The following is a 19151-nucleotide window of genomic DNA, read 5'->3' on the forward strand; positions in this document are numbered from 1 at the left end:
ACAGAGTCTCACTCTAGCTCTGGCTGGAGTGCAGTGGCACCATCTCAGCTCATGGCAAACTCCACCTCCTGGGTTCAAGCAATTCTTGTGCCTCAGCCTCCCAAGTAGCTGGAACTACAGGTGTGTGCCACCATGCCAAGTTAAGTTTGATTTTGTTCTAGTACACATGGGGTTCGACATGTTGGCCAGGCTGATGTCAAACTCCTGGCCTCAAGTGATCCTGCCACTTTGGCCCCCCGAAGTGCTGGGATTACAGGCGTGAGCAACTGCACCCAGCCTGAAGTGTAACTTTCACAATGTGAAAAGCTTGACTTTCATACAGATAATGAAGGAATATGTATAAGATATTTTCTTTAGTTTCTAAGGGAGTCAGCAACACGATAAAGCTAGTAAATGAGCATTTTGAGAGACAGTGTCTGTAGTGCTCCAGGAAGGGCATTCTGAAATGCATTCTGAGATAGAGACAAAACTTGTTAATATCCTATAGGGAGGCCGGGTGTGGTGGCTCACGCCTGCAATCCCAGCACTTTGGGAGGCTGAGGTGGGCCAATCACCTGAGGTCAGGAGTTCAAGACCAGACTAGCCAACATGGTGAAACCCTGTCTCTACAAAAAATACAAAAATTAGCCAGGCACAGTGCTGGGCACCTGTAGTCTCAGCTACTTGGGAGGCTGAGGCCGGAGAATCACTTCAACCTGGGAGATGGAGGTTGCAGTGAGCTAAGATCATGCCACTGCACTCCAGCCTACGCGACAGAGCATGATTCCAACTTAAAAAGAAAATCATATTGGGACATACAAATGTCATCTTTGGGAGTTGCCTTTTCTACTGGACAGAAATTTGTAAGTTAACATATATACATATTCTCCAGTATATTCATAACATATTCTCCTGTATATTGCCCTACACTAGTGATTTTCAAACCATGGTCTCAAATTGGAAACATCAGCATCACCTGAGAAAATAGACACGCAATGCTCAGGCCCCATCTCAGTCCTATTGAGTTAGAAACTCTGGTGTGGGGCCCAGCAGCTGGTTTCACAAGCCCTGCAGGGGATGATGATGCACTCTAATGTGTGAGAGCCAAGGATCTAAATAGTCAATCTTTAATGGTAAAACAAGCATCTATGAAACAATGCTCCAGTATGATGATAAAAGGGCACGCCACCCACCTTTTAACTTTATTTCTCAATTTAAATATTTTGTTTGTCTGATGTTAAATTTGCTTTTTTTTGTTTTTCAAATACTCTTTTTTTTTTTTTTTTTTGAGGCGGAGTCTCACTCTGTCGCCCGGACTGGAGTGCAGTGGCCGGATCTCAGCTCACCGCAACCTCCACCTCCTGGGTTTGCGCCATTCTCCCGCCTCAGCCTCCCGAGTAGCTGGGACTACAGGCGCCCGCCACCTCGCCCGGCTAGTTTTTGTATTTTTAGTAGAGACGGGGTTTCACTGTGTTAGCCAGGATGGTCTCGATCTCCTGACCTTGTGATCCGCCCATCTCGGCCTCCCAAAGTGCTGGGATTACAGGCTTGAGCCACCGCGCCCGGCCTCAAATACTCTTAACACAGTTTTCATCTGTTCCTAATTTTCTCTTTTCAAATAAAAAATGGTTTTCCAAATCTGTCCATTTTTCTCTTCTTTAACATATTGATAGGATGAAATAAAAGTTGAACCATTCTTACTTTCCTTTTTTTTTTTGAGATGGAGTCTCACCCTGTTGCATGGGCTGACTGTAATGTAGTGGTGCGATCTTGGCTCACTGCATCCTCCACCTCCTGGGTTCAAGCGATTCTTGTGCCTCAGCCTCCCAAGTAGCTGGGATTACAGGTACCCGCCAACATGCCCAGCTAACTTTTTTTTTCTTTTTTTAGTAGAGACGGGTTTTGCCATGTTGGCCAGGCTGGTCTCCAACTCCTGACCTCAGGTGATCTGCCTGCCTCAGCCTCCCAAAGTGCTAGGATTACAGGCGTGAGCCACTGCGCCCAGCCTTTTTTTTTTTTTTTTTTTTGAGATGGTCTCATTCTGTTCCTCAGGCTGGATAGAGTACAGTGGCGCCATCATGGCTCACTGCAGCCTCCACCTCCCAGGCTCAAGAGATCCTCCCACCTCATCCTCTTAGGTAGCTGGGATGACATGTGTGCACCAGCACAAGCAGCTAATTTTTTTGTAGAGACCACGGTCTCCCTATGTTGCCCAAGCTGGTCCAGAACTCTGGGCCTCAAGCAATCCACCGGCCTTGACCTCCCAAAGTGCTCTGATTACAGGTCTTATGTTCTTAAAATTTTTCTTCAACACGGTATAAGATAGTCTAGTAGGCCGGGCACGGTGGCTCAAGCCTGTAATCCCAGCACTTTGGGAGGCCGAGACGGGCGGATCACGAGGTCAGGAGATCGAGACCATCCTGGCTAACACGGTGAAACCCCCGTCTCTACTAAAAAATACAAAAAAACTAGCCGGGCGAGGTGGCGGGTGCCTGTAGTCCCAGCTACTCGGGAGGCTGAGGCAGGAGAACGTCGTAAACCCAGGAGGCGGAGCTTGCAGTGAGCCGAGATTCGGCCACTGCACTCCAGCCTGGGCGGCAGAGCGAGACTCCATCTCAAAAAAAAAAAAAAAAAAAAAAAGATAGTCTAGTAATTTAACATACTGTTATTTTCAACAGGCTAGTGCTTGTGATTTGTAAAAGAACTCTTCAGAAATGAGTTCAATTTTACCATGAATTGGGACACTTTCCATGTCTTTCTATTCCATAGAGCAGTTTACTTGTCATGAGCTCTGTCTTTTGAAAACTTGAAAGCCTGCAACAATAAAACCAGCTGCACCTGGTCCATGGGATAGGCATGGAATTGAGGAGAGTTCAAACTACGGTCAGTCCTCTGTATCTTCGGTTCTGGATCCTTGGATTTAAACAACTGTGCATCAAAATACTTGGAAAAAGTAAAACAATAAAAAACAAAAACTTATAAATATAACAGGTATTTACAAAGCATTTACGTTGTATTAGGTATTATAGTAATCTAGAGATGATTTAAAGTATACGGAAGGATGTGCATAGGTTATATGCAAATACTATGCCATATTATCTCAGGGACTTGAGCATCGGTGAATTTTGGTATCTCTGGGGTCTTGGAACCAGTATCCTGAGGTTACTAAGGGACGACTGTGTTCAATTTCTTCTCTGGCTATTAGTTTATTCTCTAATGTGTTTTTGTCGTTGTTTTGTCTTTCAGTTTTTGCCTCTTCAAGTCAATGTCAGAAACTTAGTTGTTCTAGACTACCCATTAGCTCAAAGTTACCAGTAAGCAGACTACCACTGCAATCTAAGCAACCGATTTTTTCCCCATCAGATTGGCAAAAATTAAGCATCTATTAATGTTGAAGCTGTAGGGCGTTTTCCTGAGCATGTTAATTATGACGGCCTTTTTTGTTAGGCACCTAGACGACTCATCAAAATGAAATAAAATACCCATGCACTTGACGCAGTTATCTGGTTATTGGGTGCTGGTTATGTGAGGTCTACAGTTGATGAAAACTTACTGAGCTTTATATTTATAATAGGTACAATTTTCTGTATGTGTAGTAGATTTCAATCGTTTTTAAAATGTCTTTTGCCACAGCCCGCAGCTGTGTATAATGCTATTCGCTTAACAGTGGAAAACATGGCAATGACTTGCATTCCCCTGGCTCCCAGGATCCTACTGCCTTAAGTTAAACAAATGAAATAACTTACACTGTCTTTCCTAATGCCTTAATTCTGTCCTCAGTTAAACCGGCGGTGTGCGCTTGGTTTTTCCAGGGAAGGATTCTGGAAGACGAGGAGGAGAAGCCAGCATTTCGCCCCCGGGGCACCTCCAGTTGGCTGCGGTGGGCTTGCAGCCTCACTGGAGCAGGCCCCGCCCTCGCAGAGGCCCTTAGTCCAAGTCAGGTGATCGTGGACTCCCCTGACCCGGCGGGACCCGAAAAAGGCATTCCCGGGCCCTGGCTTCCTGGGGGATGGTGAGGACCCCAGGGGTGAAAGGAGGAGCTGCTGGAGCGGGAATGAGGAGGCGCCAGTGGCTCCGGAAACTGGGGGAGTTTGTCTGTACTGGTCTCTCCGCAAACACAGTTTGTGCGGGCGTGAGGGCTGCGGGTCCGCCAGAGAAAAGTCCACCGCTACCCCTCTCCGGAGACGGGGGCAGGTAAGATAGAGCAGGTGGGCGGCTTAGAGTCCCTGTGCTTCCCTGGGGGAAGGAAGGGCCCCCGCCTCCCGGGGCAGGAACTAGGGCTTGTCTGGAGCTGGGAGTCCTTTCAGGTCTTCCCCAACCCCAAGAGGACCTCCCAAGGACACCCCCTTCCCCAGCCCTGCTGTGGGACTTAGACAAGAACGTGCTTAGAATCAGGCTCACTCTTGCACACTGTTAGAAGCCCCTCCGCTCTTTCCAGAGCCAGAAAGTAGTAGTTCTGGGGTTGAGACTTATCCATCCAGTCCATCCATCCGTGCATTCTAAGCGCCTAGTCTATACCATGAAGTGTGCTAGGCACTGGGAGGACTTGAGCTGCCCAGGGAAGGGGAAATCGGAGGCTTGAATTGGATGCCATAGTTAAGGTTCCAGGGGCAGAGACCTAACCGCGCTTTGTGTGTAGTGCTAAGGGGGCTACCTGAGGATCCTATTAACCTTAAAGGCGGATGGCAGGAGCTAGCTGGCCAAAGTACAGTTTGTGTACCAGGGGTTGGGAGGCAAGGGTGGAGGCGTGTGTCTTCAGCCAGGGAACAGCGTGTGCACAGACTTCAGGTGAGAGAGAGCATGGCTCCCCAGGAATGAATGCATTTCCCATAGCTGGGAGAGTATCACCTGGAAGGTTAGGGAAAGATAAGGCTGCATAAGTAAAGATCAAATCTTCCTGGCTCTTGGATCACCACAATCAAGGTAATGAACACATCCACCGGCCACCAAAATTTCCTTGTGTGAGGGGCTATTTTAGGAAGTATGATCAAGAAGGGCTGGCCTGGCCAGGTGCAGTGGCTCACGCCTGTAATCCCAGCACTTTGGGAGGCTGAGGTGTGTGGATGATCCGAGGTCAGGAGTTTGAGACCAGCATAGCCAGCGTGGTGAAACCCTGTCTCTACTAAAAATACAAAAAAGCCGGGTGTGGTGGCACATGCCTGTAGTCTCAGCTACTTGGGAGGCTGAGGCAGGAAAATTGCTTGAAGCTGGGGGATGGAGGTTGCAGTGAGCCAAGATTGTGCCATTGCACTCCAGCCTGGGAAACAGAGCAAGACTCCAATTTTCAAAAAAAAAAAAAAAAAAAAAAAAAAAAGAGGGGGCTGGTCTGATGAGGTGTCAGTTGAGCAGAGAGTGGAACGAAATAAAGGATAGCAAGCCACACACAGAGTGCAGCAGGCATGGAGGCGGGAGCAAGGCTGGTGTCCCCGAGCAGCAGCAGGGAAGCCGGAGTGGCTGCACTTGTGTGGGTATGGGGAAGAGGGGAAAGAGGTCACTCATCTGTGTGAGGCAGAGGACTTTGTTTTATCCCCTGCTGTACCCCCAGTGCTTAGAGTGGGAGCTAGCACAGAGAAGGCACTCGATTGATATTTGCTGAGCAGATGAATGCCTGGAGTAGACCTCAGAGCAGGGTTTGGTGGCAGGGTGGGTCAGGGAGAGAGTTCACTCAACAGCCTGGTGATAGGGGAGAACAAGTGGCCAGAGGGTATCCATCTATGATGGGGACCAGGGGTTCCTGCTGGGCAGCAGTGTGGGAGACACAGATCCTGGCCACACCTCAGCCCTCCCTCCAGCCTGATTACCTGCCCCCCTCCCTTGCAGAGGTTTCGGTTCTGTGGTGATCTGGACTGTCCCAAGTGGGTCCTGGCAGAGATTGGCACGCTGGCCAAGATGGTTAAGTGCACAGGGTCTAGTATGGGTGGAGGAGGGGCACTGGGCTGGGGATTGTGGGTATAGAGGATGGTGAGGTTTCTCTGGGGTTAGGGCCTCAGTGCTCTCAGCCTGTGCTACCATGCGTTGTGACCTTGATCAGCGGCTGGCCTGCTCTGAGCCAGTCCCCAGGAAGGAGGGGTGAGGTTCGCCAGCCTGGCTGATGTAATGACTTCCCTTCCAGTCCTCTGTGAAGTTGCAGCTGCTCTGCAGCCAGGTACTAAAGAGCTTCTGGGACAGGGGAATGATGTGAGTACAAGACCCAGCACCCCATTGTCCCATGACCTTATGACCCCCAGTGCCCTGAAGCTCTGCACTAGGCCTGGGGAGATGGGTGACCCCGCCTGTCAACCTCTCTGGGCACCTCCCATACTTCTTTCCAGCCTGTCTGTTCCTTATTGCAGAATCCAGGCTGGGGTTGGGGGTCTGGTGAACAGGGGCCTGGCACCCTCTGAAGGTCTCCTTTCTCCATAGTATGAGAAGATCCTGAAGCTAATGGCTGATGCCAAGTTTGGTGAGTACCCTGCTGATTCCACAGGCCCCAGACAACCCTGGGACCTTGGCCTGCTGCCTGGTACAGAGGCCCCCCGGCTCCCACCCCTCCCAGCAGCATCCTTAACCTGCCTTCCCTAGTGGAGCAGCATCAGGGAAAGAAAGACATTGACAGCCCCACCTTCCTGTCCTCTGCCAGCTCCTGGTGGAGCAGTAGCAGTGCCCATAGCTCCAGGAGGCCTCAGGGCTTTGAACTGAAGTTAATAGGGCAACTGGGAGGTGACTGGGGCCACAGTGACACCCCCTGTCCCACCCACGGGTCCCTCAGAGTCAGGCGATGTGAAGGCCACAGTGGCAGTGCTGAGTTTCATCCTCTCCAGTGCGGCCAAGCACAGTGTCAATGGTGGATGCTTGTCCAGTGAACTGCAGCAGCTGGGGCTGCCCAAAGGTATGGGTTGTGGGTGGGCAGCTGGGCAGCCTGTGTGGGCCAAGGGCTGCTAGAGAGGGGGCCAGGCCCTGTGACCCCGAGGTGTACCCTGCCCTGTCTGGGCCAGGAACCCAAGCCCAGCCCCCATCTGCTACCTCCAGAGCTACTCCATTCTACCCCCAGAGCACGCGGCCAGCCTGTGCCGCTGTTATGAGGAGAAGCAAAGCCCCTTGCAGAAGCACCTGTGGGTCTGCAGCCTACGCAGTAAGTATGAGGCCAGCCAGGGTCCAGGCTCATTCTAGAAGATGCATGCAGCATGCAAAGTGCATGGAGAGTCCAGGGAGATGACTTAACCATGGTCACATACCAAGCAGCTGCAGAGCTGGGACCTGGCCCTGGGTGTCCTGACTCCGCGGACTCTGTGATGTGTATGTACAGGATCAGACCTTGCCCTTTCCTCCTGGCTGACCCTTCCTTAGTTGCCCATGCCCCATGTGTGAGCACCTAGCTCACTCTCATTCCTCCCTCTCCGAAGTGTGGTCCCTGGCAGCACAAAGTGGTAGAAGGGGCAGCAGAGACTGTGGACCCCTCAGCTGCACCTAAGACCTCTGTGTGGTCTAGCTGTGTGTGCTGGGGGAGGCTCTTGGCCACCATTTCCTGCTCTGTAAATGAGACCAATACCTGTGGCATGGAGGGCAGGAGGCTGGTGTGAGTGCCAAGCACTTGGCGCCATGCCCCCGAATGAGCATGGACATGGAAGCAGGGGTGTTCCTTGACTTTATGCACCTTGGGGATGGGCGTGGGGCTCTCGTGTGGGTTGATAAGGCATTGCTTTCCCCCACTCCACCTCTGACCCAGCCCTGCAAGTCCAGTCCTTGGGGGTCCAGGAGGGAAGAAGCCCCTGCCTGTGTGACTTCGGGCTGGTGCCTGGCCCTCTCTGGCTCTGAGTTCCTGGGAACGTCAGCACCCAAGGCACGCCCTCAAGTTTAGCACCTTGACAAGAAGGGTGGGGACACTGGGATCAGACCCAAACCTCTGGCCCCAAATCCTGCAGCCCCAGCTGGAGAATAAGGAGATGCTGGGCTTGTGTGGGGAAATCAGGGATGTAAAGAGGCCTGCTCACCCCTCAGCCTGGCTCAAAGGCTCAAGGCATCAAAGGATGTTTGCTCCTCTGGAAGAAGCCTGGGCCCAGCCAGACACTCACCAGGACAATGGCAGCTGTGACGAACAGGAGGCCCAGGATGAGAAGAGCCACGGCATAGCTGGAGATGAAGGTGTCCAGCGGGCTGGAGGCTTTGGGGCTAGGAGAGCCTAGAGCAGAGCAAGAAGGCTATGACCAGGTGGGGCCCTGCCTCCCAGACTTCTCAGAAGGCAGAATCTGGGCCCAGAAGGTGCTGCAGGAACAGAGAGCTGGGGCTAGAAGCACCTTGGAGGGCTCCACGAGGAGGGGAGGCAGGCTTCAGATCAGGGCATGCGGAGGCAGCAAGCCCAAGGGAGGAGGCAGATGGGCAGAGGGAGGGGGCCTGCAGAGGGAAGGAGGTACTGACCGAGGTCTGGGATGACCGTGTCTACCAAGAGGCCGTCTCCCTCCCACAGGATGTGCAGACCCTGGCATACACAGACCACAGGAGAGCTTGGACTGGTGCCACCCTGAAGAAGGTGGCACCCACTCTGTCTGTCAGTGGACCCGGCCTCGTGAGAGGATTATCACAGACATCAGGGGGCTGGGCAGCCTTGGGGGACTGGGGGAGGTCATCTCTTCCAGCCTCCTGTCCTCAACTCCAGAACCTGGTCGGAGCCCTGCGTCACCCAGGGCCACTCTGGAGCCACCGGAATTCCTCTACCACCACTTGGTCAAAGTTCTGCAGAGGTCTGAGGATGAGGGTCAGCTCAGAGTTCAGGAGAGGATGAAGAGGGTCACAGCTCTACCAAACAAAGCCTCATTCCTTGTGGTGCCCGTCCCACCCCTCTGCTGCCAACTTCAGGCTGGCCCAGCCCTGCAGAGTAGGTGCCCAAAGGCATCAGTAGCAGTTCCTCTCATGCTGGTCTCCCCCGAGGGGCCCCTCTGGAGCCCGGTACCACAGATCTCAGGGTGGGGGGTACAGCTCAGTCTCCCTTCCCCCTCATGCCCCTCATAGGGGCTTTGTCCTCCAAGGCCCCTGGCTGCTAGGGAACCCACACCCATGGCCTCCTTTCTGAGGGCTGGCCCTTCCACAGCCTGGATACTTGAGCCCTGGGCAGAGGGGTAATGATCCCAGGACTGTCTTCACAGGCAGAGAGGGTACTTGGCACCAGGCCCTGACTCCTTGCACTGAGCTCAGCAGCAGGCGTGTCACCAAGGCCCCCTGGGCAGAAGGGGCTTAGCCCTGACGGCCAATCACTCGCCATCCCTGCATGTTCCTGCTAGACATCCACCCTGGGGACCCAGCTTTCCCCCTGCCCCCAGCTGCTGGCAGCCCCATCTTGACTCATCCAGGGTCCTGGAGGCCATGCCAGGAAGCAGCCAGCAGCTGGGAGGAGCACTTGATGTTTCTGCATCTTTTTTTATGGAGCTCCCTTCAGTGGGAAGGGCTATAGACTCAAGGGAGACTGCAGGCCACCCCTTCCCCACTCCCTGGCTGTGTGGGCTTCCAGCTCAGGAGTCTGACTGGAAGGATGGGACTGTCCTGTCACAGAGGCAGGTCTGAGTAGTCCAGGTCCAGTTTTACCCTCCAGCAGGGCCCCTCCCATTCGTTTGTCCAGCTGTCTTTGCCCAAAGCACAAGTGATGTCTGTGTGGACTGTGTCCCCTGTCCCCAAGGGGAGTATGGCTCCAGTCCTGGCCTGGAACTCAGAGACCTTATAATTAGAGGCCACATTCTAATTGGCCTCTAATTGGCAGGGGGGACCAGCATGGTCTGCCCACAGCCAGGGCAGGGGCAGCCCATGTTGGCAGCCCCAGACCTGACACCACAGCTCCCGTGTCCCCTCTCCACTTACGTCCTGCATATCACCTACACTACGTGCTGTCTCTGATGAATCCAAGCTGTTGGCTTCTGTCAGCTTGTCTGGGAAGTCACACTGACCATAAGGGCAACGGTGCAGCCTGAGTTGGGGGCTAAGTGGGAATGGGCCTGGTGTGGGGTGGGGGAGGCAGGTGTCTGGCGCCTCTCTGCTTATCTTCCCTTCTCCCTTGCCCACAAAGGAGGCATCTTCTCCATGTCCCTCTGCCACCCCGGGGACATAAAATACTGCCCCAGGTCTGTCTTCCCTTGGACGTAGCCCCCCGACCTTCCTGCGGGACTCAGGGCTTTGTTTTGTTCTGTGGCCCACATGAGAAGGAATTATCCCTGCTCTGCTCAGCTGAGAGAGGACAAACTGAGGCAGAGCAGGGGAACAACTCTGTCATAGTCTGCCTGTTAATGGTAGAGTCAAGACCAGCCCTTCCCTGAGTGTCAGGTCCAATGGACACTGTATTAGTGCATTTTGCATTGCTCTAGAGGAATACCTGAGACTGGCTTATTTATTTATTTTTGAGATGAAGTCTAGCTCTGTCGCCCAGGCTGGAGTACAGTGGCACGATCTCAGGACACTGCAACCTCCACCTCCTGGGTTCAGGCTACTCTCCTGCCTCAGCCTCCTGAGTAGCTGGAATTATAGCCATGCACCACCATGCCTGGCTAATTTTTTGTATCTTTAGTAGAGACAGGGTTTTGAGATGAAGTTTCATTTTTGTGGCCCAGGCTAGAGTGCAATTGTGTGACCTCAGCTCATTGCAACCTCTGCCTCCCAGTTCAAGCAATTTTCATGCCTCAGCCTCCCAAGTAGCTTGGATTACAGGCATGCACCACCATGCCCAGCTAATTTTGTATTTTTAGTAGACAGGGTTTCACCAGGTTGGCCAGACTGGTCTTGAACTCCTGACCTCAAGTGATTCACCCGCCTTGGCCTACCAAAATGCTGGGATTACAGGCGTGAGCCACCACTCCTGGCCCTGAGACTGGGTAATTTATAAAAGAAGTTTATTTGCCTCACAGTTCTGCAGGCTGTACAAGCATCTGCTAGGCTTCTGGTGAAGCCTCAGGAAGCTTTTACTCCTGGCGGGAGGCTAAGAGGGAGCAGACGTGTCGCATGATGAGAGGGGAAGCAAGAGAGAGGAGGCATCAGGCTCTTTTAAACAACCAGCTCTCCAGTGAACTAATAGAAAACTCACTCACTGAATCACTTGAACCTGGGAGGTGGCGGTTCCTGTGAACCGAGATTGCACCACTGCACTCCAGCCTGGGCTGTGAGCGAGACTCGCCTCAAAAAAAAAAAAAATAAAATAAAATAAAAAATAATAAAATAATAAAACTCACTCATTACCATGGGGAGGGCACTAAGCCATTCATGAGGGATCTCCCACCATGACCCAAACACCTCACATTATAGGCCCCACCTCCAGCATTGGGGATCACGTTTCAACATGAGATGTGGATAGGACAAGTATCCAAACTATGTCAGAGGCCTCCCCCTCCCTCTCATCAGAGTCTTCTGTCCTCAGTTCAGGTGCATGCTGGCCTCCATGCCTGGCTTCCTAGGAAGTCATCTTGGCCCCAAGGGGTTGGGCAGGGCCACTAGGCCGAGGGTTGGAGTCCTATCTCTCCTAGTCCCAGCCTGGGTCTCCATCACTGGCTAGCCGGCTCTGCTCACTGCATTCTCTTTACACCTGCTCCCTGCAGCCCAGGGGTCAGTCTGGGTGCAGGCCTGGGTAGAGGTCCAGGAGCAGATTCTGCCCCTTAGTTCATACCTCCTATGCACCATGGCAGCCAAAATGGACCAGCGTGGCCAGGAGTGGTGGCTTGTCCCTGTAATCCCAGTGTTTTGGGAGGCTGAGGTAGAAAGATCGCTTGTGATCAGCCTAGGCAATGTAGCCAGACCCTGTGTCTACAAAAAATAAAATTGGACATGGTGGCATGCGCCTGTAGTCCCAGCCACTCAGGAGGCTGAGGTGGGAAGATTGCATGAACCCAGGAGGTCAAGGCTACAGTGAGCTATGATTGCACCACTGCACTCCAGCCTGGGCAATGGAGCAAGACCCTGCCTCTAAAACAAGAAACAAAGTGCACCAGTGTGTGGATACCACCTTCTCCTGGTGTGTGGACCTGACCTCACTACTCAGCCCCATGGGTGAGTGGGAGGCTGCCTGCTGTCTTCCAGAACATTCCCACCACTACACCTGTGACCCTCCTGCATGCTCTGGCAGGCTTTGTGAGCGGGCCTGTCACCTACCTCTCTGGCTGCCCTAAGGCCCAGCTCAAACCTTCCCTGCACCTGAGAAGCTTGTTCTGAAGAGTCTTTCCCCCACCCATAGGCCCCCTCATTTCAGAGCTTTTGGTGGGGTGAGTACAAGGATTGACTCTCTGCTACCAGCCTGGGAGGAATTGTCCCCAGGGTTGGGTCTCTGGATGGCATATGAGGGTCTAGACCAGGACCCATATGCCTGTAACCTGAAGGGCAGGACTTTGGCTGCCCCAGCTTCACAGAGCCCCTCGTCCAACCTGACCTTCTGGGACAGGCCTGACCCCTGCATCCTTTGGTCTTGGTCCCTACTGGGAACTCTGGTTACCCTGGCTTACCTACTTTGACTCCAGAGGTAATGCTGACATCCCCCATGAGAAAGAGTGACAGACTGCGACTAATGTAGGGTTACCTGGCTCAGAGTCACCATGGCCAGGCAGAGCTCAGATCCTAACCTTGTTCAACCTCTGCCTCCCAGGTTCAAGTGATTCTCCTGCCTCAGCCTCCCGAGTAGCTGGGACTACAGGTGCATGCCACCACGCCTGGCTAATTTTTTGTAGTTTTAGTAGAGGTGGGGTGTCACCGTGTTACCCAGGATGGTCTTGATCTCCTGACCTCATGATCTGCCCACCTCAGCCTTTCAAAGTGCTGAAGTTACAGGTGTGAGCCACCGCGCCCAGCCTTGCCAATGCCCTTCTATCTCTGGTGCCCTGCAGGGTCTGCCTTGGAGCACCTGGAGCCCAAGAAGCTGCCCCCCACCTTTGTGATCCCAGGGACCCCCTCCCTGATCATGAAGAATGCAGACCCAAACCCGCTGAGGTGCCTGAAGGAGCAGGGTCAGCCTCTGCCTCCCACAGCCTCTCTGATAGGGAGGATGTTATCCCCGCAGCGAGAGCTGGGAGCAGAATCAGGAGGATGGGGGTTTTCTCTCTGGGTAGCTCTGGGCTCCAGAGTGGAGCCCTCTTAACCTGGCCTTTCCCCTGTGACTCTCCTTAGCCCCAGCCAAAGAAAGCAGCTTGCCTGAGGTCACCTGTCAGATAGGGACAGAGTGGGACCTGTGTTCTTTCTCACCCAGCTGCAACTCCCCCTCCCCCGGCCCCTTCCCCCAGGTGATGGAGAACCTGGCATGCTGTGCCTCCTAGAAGAGTTCCCTTTCCTTCTGGTGAGGGATGGGAACTGGCTTGGGGCAGGAGGGATGAGGGGTTTGGGGGCTCTCCCATCCCTGCCTCGCATTTGAAGGTTGCCATCTGGGTGGCAGCATGGTTTAGGCTTGACTAGGCGGCCCCTAGGTTTATAACCTGGCTTCAGACAGGATGCTGCCATGCCACCTTCTCTTCTGCACATCCTGACCTGGCACCCTACCTAATTAAATGTCCTCAGGCCTCCTGCCCCCTGGACATTGCCCCCACTCCCTGCCCAAACACAGCTCTCCTTGTCCTGGCCTAATCTTCAGAGATTCTTGTCCAGCCCACAGCTTTGCTGGACATCGCAGGCTGGGCCAGGCCCCCTGCCCAGCACTAACATCTCTTTGTGAGTCTCAACCAGACTGAGCTGCAGCTTCAGGGTCAGGGTAGGTACTGACTTAATTGATGTGACCCAGGATGGGGGGTTTATTGATGGTGTCACATCTACTTAAGCTGTTGGTGTCTATGGTCTCTTTGGGGCAGGATACCCCTCTGTCCCATGCTTAGGTGCCCACATGTGGCCACAGGTGTCTTTCCTACCATTATCCTTACTGCAGGCCAGTGTCCAGGCACCTGTGGCTCCAGGCAGAAGGCTGAGTGCAGAGCCAGGCCTGGGTGGACATTCTGCAGGGGCTGCGGGAGCTGACAGCCCTGGCCACCCAGCCCGTGGCCTTCCATTCCCCTTCACCGTGGCTGACCCTTCATCCACCATCCTTCCAGGAGCCAGGCTTGGGCCCAAACTGACTTTTGCCTGCCCCTAGTCTCCCTCGTGTTCTTGGCTGAGTGTGATGGTCTTGCCCATTTACTCGATTATCCTCAATCAGAGGTTTATAGAGTCACTTGGGGACATCACATCTCCTGTCTACCAGGTCCTCACCAGAGACAGGACTGCCTTGGGCCGGGCCTGGGATACTCAGGGGTCACACTTGCCTGTTGGGACCTAGCTTCAGCGGCTTCAGTCTGGGCAATGGCCTGATGGGCGGCTGCCCCTTCTCCTCTGCAGGAGAGGAAGGTCAGGCAGGAGATCTGCTTCCTGCCCACCTGAGGCTGGTTGGAAGCAGGGCGCCCACCTGTGCCTGTCTCACCTTGCTATAGGTGCAGCGGAGGCTGAACCCCTCTCCTGATCTCCTGCAGGTGCAGATTCCAGGTTTCCAGTGGGTGTCTAGCAGTGGCCAGGAAGACAGACACCAGCACCCAAGGCCACTGACTTCCATCCACCCCAGGCGTCTTCCGTTCCATCCCCTTGCCTCCCTCTCCTGTCTGCACCGGGTGGCCTGTTCTGTCTGTCCCTCCAGAATGCTGGCTGTCCCACAGGTTCCTCCAGGCTGAGTTCATGGCCCTGCCCCCTAGTGGCCAGAGCCTGCTTCACAGGATAAGAGCCAGCTAAGCTCCAGGGGCTTTCCAGGAAAAGTGTCCCTTGGAAAGGCCTTTTCACTACTCCCAATAGCACCCTAGAAATGGCTTGGCCTTTTCCCTCCCCTGAACTCCACAGAGAGCACAGCCAGCAGAGGACACATTCCCCGCCATCCAGAAATGGGTTTGATTCTCAGCTGAGGGACGGCAGGACTGGTAGAGACTGTCAGGCCACACAGCTGCCTGTACAGCACCCCCATGCTTGCTCATATGTATATATATATGAGTATTTATAGATATTAATAGAACAGGGCAGGGCATACCACAGAGGGGCACAAGTTTTCAGCAACAGTCACACCTGGATGTGTCAGCTCAGCACTACAACAGACTAAGTCACAGATGAGGGGGACTGGCTTTGGGGCTGGGGAGCCACTGTCAAGTCACAGGACATCCACCCAGCAGGCTTGGAAAGGGAGGCCTCCGAGAAGAGGAGGATCTGTTTAAAGGTTGAAGTGGGGCTGGGGCTCTCAGGATGGGATGGACTTGCCTGACCCGATCAGCTGGCAGTTGGAGAGAAGCAGAGAGAAAACAGGAGAGAGAAAAGTGAGCAGAGAGCTGGTGAGGCAAGCGCAGAGCACTGGCGTGCCACAGGAGCTGTGGGAGGGCCAGGGAGGGGAGGGCGCAGGTGTGGGTGTGGCAAAGGTTCCTGGAAAAGGGGCTGGAAGGGAAAGGGGAGGAAGATGGAGGGAGGAGCCAGAGCTTCACAGGTAGTGCCTGGGACTGTAGCAGCCCTCCCCAGCCCACACACGCTGGCCTCTCCTACGGCACCCAGGCAGTGCACCCACAGTTCAGACCAATGCTCAGCTTCCCCCTTCTCTGGTCACCCTGTCTTCCAACCCACTGGCCCAGGGCCACCTCTTGTTTGGGGAGCCCCACCCAAGAGCCAACTGGCCTGATAAAGAGCACTGTTTGAACCAAAATGGTGAAGCTATAAGGGATGGATGGCTGGAGTGAGCACCAGAGGCCCCTCTGGGAGGTCAGAAAGACCAGGGTCCTCTGAAGGGAGCCTGGGGAAGGCAGGGAGGGCAGGTAGCCGGATGCCACTGGCCATACACTTCTAAGTCTAAGACGGGAGCCTCAACTGGTTGCAGGGTGGGGGTGCTGCAGGTTTCATAGGTGAGGCTGGGCCCTTCCTGCTGGGAAATGCAGAAGAGGGAGAGTCTGTGGCAGGAGAGGCAGTTGGGCTCACTAGGCAGAGCTCAGCTGGGCCAACAGGCACTGTAGTCCCATTGGCTGAATAGCACAGGTGACCCCTAGGAGCAACAGGCCAAGGTGCGTGAGCCTGCTGGCCTGTGGTAATGCTTCAGCGGGGTCCAGGGACCCTGCCTTCGGTCACATGCTAGCAGCTATGATGGTACCTGGGAGGATGGGAAGGGGGCTGTGTGTCCCTTCCTGGCCTGTGAGGTGTGTTGTGGGGTGACCGGGTGTATGGTGTATGGGACTCTTAAGGTTTTATCCTAGATCATCACTGGATTGCCGACAGATAGAGGAAGTGGGACCCTGACTATCATCCCTGCTCTGCAGTGGATTCGGCTCTCGGCACTCCCAGGCTGGGAACTGGATACCCTGCCGGCATGGCATGCCCAGGATGACATTCCTAGATCTCTGGTCGCCTCAGAAACCAGCCCCACACACAACCCCCTCCAAGCTCCCAGCCCCTACACCATAAACCATGAGCTCTATGCCCTCTCTGATGACTCCAGAGAGCACCCATGTCTGCCAGCTTGGGCATGGAGCCTGTTCCAAGAGCCCCCAAGCTCAGCCATGGAGGCCTTGGGCAGTGGCGCTGATTCCCATGGCTCACAGGGAAGGGAGGTGAGAGAACCAGCAGCACGAGGACAGAAAGATGAAAGAGCAAATCTGCAGTTCCAGAAGGGAGGGGCAGGGAGCCTGGATCTGAGGTCCCAGGTGTGCCCCCGTGTGGAGCTGGTGCAGCAGGGCGGGAACACCATTCATGCAGCAGGCGGCCAGGCATGTACCTACCATGGCTGATGCTCCTCAGGGGCCACTGATAGTGATTCTGAAAGACAGCATCAAATCAACATGGCAGCTCACATGCATGGGTGAGGCAGGCCTGGGGTTGGGGGACACACACATGCACATGCCGGGGTGTGCACACACATGCTGTGAGGCCCCACTGCCGGCATGAACATGCTAACACACATGCCCACAACACGCACACGCCTCCTTCCCTGCCACCTCCCGGTTCCCAGCACCCTCACTGGCTGGTACGTGCAGCACAGATCTGGGGGGTGCAGCCACTCGGCACACTGAAGCACACACATGGGCAGAGTCACAACACAGAAGCTCACCACACACAGAGGCATTTGCACCAGCTCCCTGCACACTCGCGCTGGCATGCTCAGAGGACCACCCATGCTGCTCATGGAGACAGCGCTTGCTCGCTAATGTTCAGCTGTCATTTCTCCACCTGAGAGCCTTCCATGGCCCCTACTGCCTACAGCATTGAGCCCCAACAAGCCATACTCTTCGGACTTTGAAGTTCTCCACCCTATGCCCCACCCTCCCCACAGAGCTCTTTCTCATTCTGTCTCTGTTCCCTGCTTTGGCCAGTGGCTGTCCTCAGTGAGTCCCACACTAAACCTCTGCCCACACTGCAGCTCTTTACCCAGATACCCTCCAATTCCTTGCCACGTAAGCCTATCTCAGTCATGCCGGACTGCATTGAAGCCAGGCTGCCTTGGAGAAGCTCTCCCAGACTGCCCTTTTCCCGAAGGCAGGATCATGACTTGCCAGATGTTTCACATGTGTTAGCAAGACTAGAGTTGGAGCAGGCATCAAACCTTACATCCCATATGTCACACCTCACCACAGACCTGGGTGCCAAATACCCTGAAGAGTCTGAACTCACATTGGCAGTTAGCAAAGTACTCCTACGGCTGCATCTGCAGTTAACACAGCATCCCTATGGCCACTGTCTCGCTTGATCCCCACAGCCACCCTAGGAGAAAGGCAGAAAGCAATCATTTGATAGAAAGGATGCTGAGGCTCTGGGAGGGAAAGGGACTTGCCTAAAGCCCCAGGGTGAAGCAGCATCTCTGGACTCCCAGTCTTGCCCAATACTGTGCTACTTGCCTCTACCCATCTCCGTTCGTCATCAGCACATCCTAGGGCAAGCCCCAATCCCTGCCTCATTTTGGTTTATGGGCGCTGGACCTACAGCCCCTCTCTCCAACCATTTGGAAACAAAAACAGATGCTATTGTTCTTCCTTAGAGAACGTGGCCAGTGGAAACAGGGCACACTGGGAATCAGAGTGAATGTCCTTGAAAGAGGGCCATGAGTCAACAAGGCCAAGCCAGAGGGTGTAGAATGCTTTTCCTTAGAAATCTTTGGGAATGAAGTGGGTTTCAGACACTCCCATCCCTTCCCCAGCAGCCACCCCTACCACATTGGTTTAGACTGGGTGGGGTGGGGGGGGGGGTGGTGGATAAAAAATCAGATTGCTCATGGCTCCCAGCCTCCTTCCTCAGCTGCTTCTGTCCTAGCCCAGGCCTGGTGCCATTCTCACATTCTCACACTCGTGTGATGTGTCACACACATCACAAACCTTGATGGTCACACAGTCACAGCCTGGTCTCTGCTCCTGTGGGTCAGTGGCCAGACATCCCTTGGGATGGCTCAAAGGAGTCAGGACTTGGAAGTGGGGACATCAGGGTAGCTGAAGGAAATCCACACACCCAGCGTATCTCAGGGTTCAGACTCTCTGACCTGTGGTAGGCTCCCCAGGGGCTGGGAGAGGAGTTGAAGGGAATGGAGGATGGAGGACAGCGAGAAGGAGGAGGAATCCAACACGTGGGGTGGCCGCCAAGAGGGAAAATAGAGGGAAATGCCATATAAGTGCTGGAAAGAAGGGGGCAGGTGGGACGAGCCCCATAGCCCTCTCCCCAAAAACGACCACCTCCGGGACTCAGCGCTCCCTGGGGGGCAGGCTCCGCCAGCCCTCAGCCACATGTGGCTCCAGCATCCATGGTCCCAGTGCCTTGGAAGGAGAGGGCCGGTTCTGGCAGCCAGGTCTGATGCTCTGGAATCCAGTCCCATGTCAGGGGAACATCTGACCCCTTCCCTGCCCAGTTCAGTGTTGTGGGACAGGGCTGCTGTCAAGACACTACCCAGTCCTGCCCTCCTCCCTGAGTGGGCCGGGTAACCCATGTAGCCTCTTGCCCGCTTTCATGGGTGGCACTGCCAGCCTGGCCCTCTGGTGCCCATTCAATCTAGTCCTTTGTATTGCTGGGGCATGGGGAAGCTCTGAGTAACGTGGGACTATAGAGTGCGAGAGGGTTGCTGATGGCCGGGTCCCGTGTCCTCCCCATTCCTGTGCATCCTTGACAAAGGCTCCCAGCAACTGAGGGTATGCAGCAGCTGTAGACACCAGCCTGATGAATATCTCATTGTGGGGAGGGGGCCATAGCAGGAGTGGGGCTCCAGGGAAATACAGAACCTGGGACTG

Source organism: Rhinopithecus roxellana, chromosome 5, assembly GCF_007565055.1.
Source record: "Rhinopithecus roxellana isolate Shanxi Qingling chromosome 5, ASM756505v1, whole genome shotgun sequence".
Lineage (NCBI taxonomy): Eukaryota > Metazoa > Chordata > Mammalia > Primates > Cercopithecidae > Rhinopithecus > Rhinopithecus roxellana.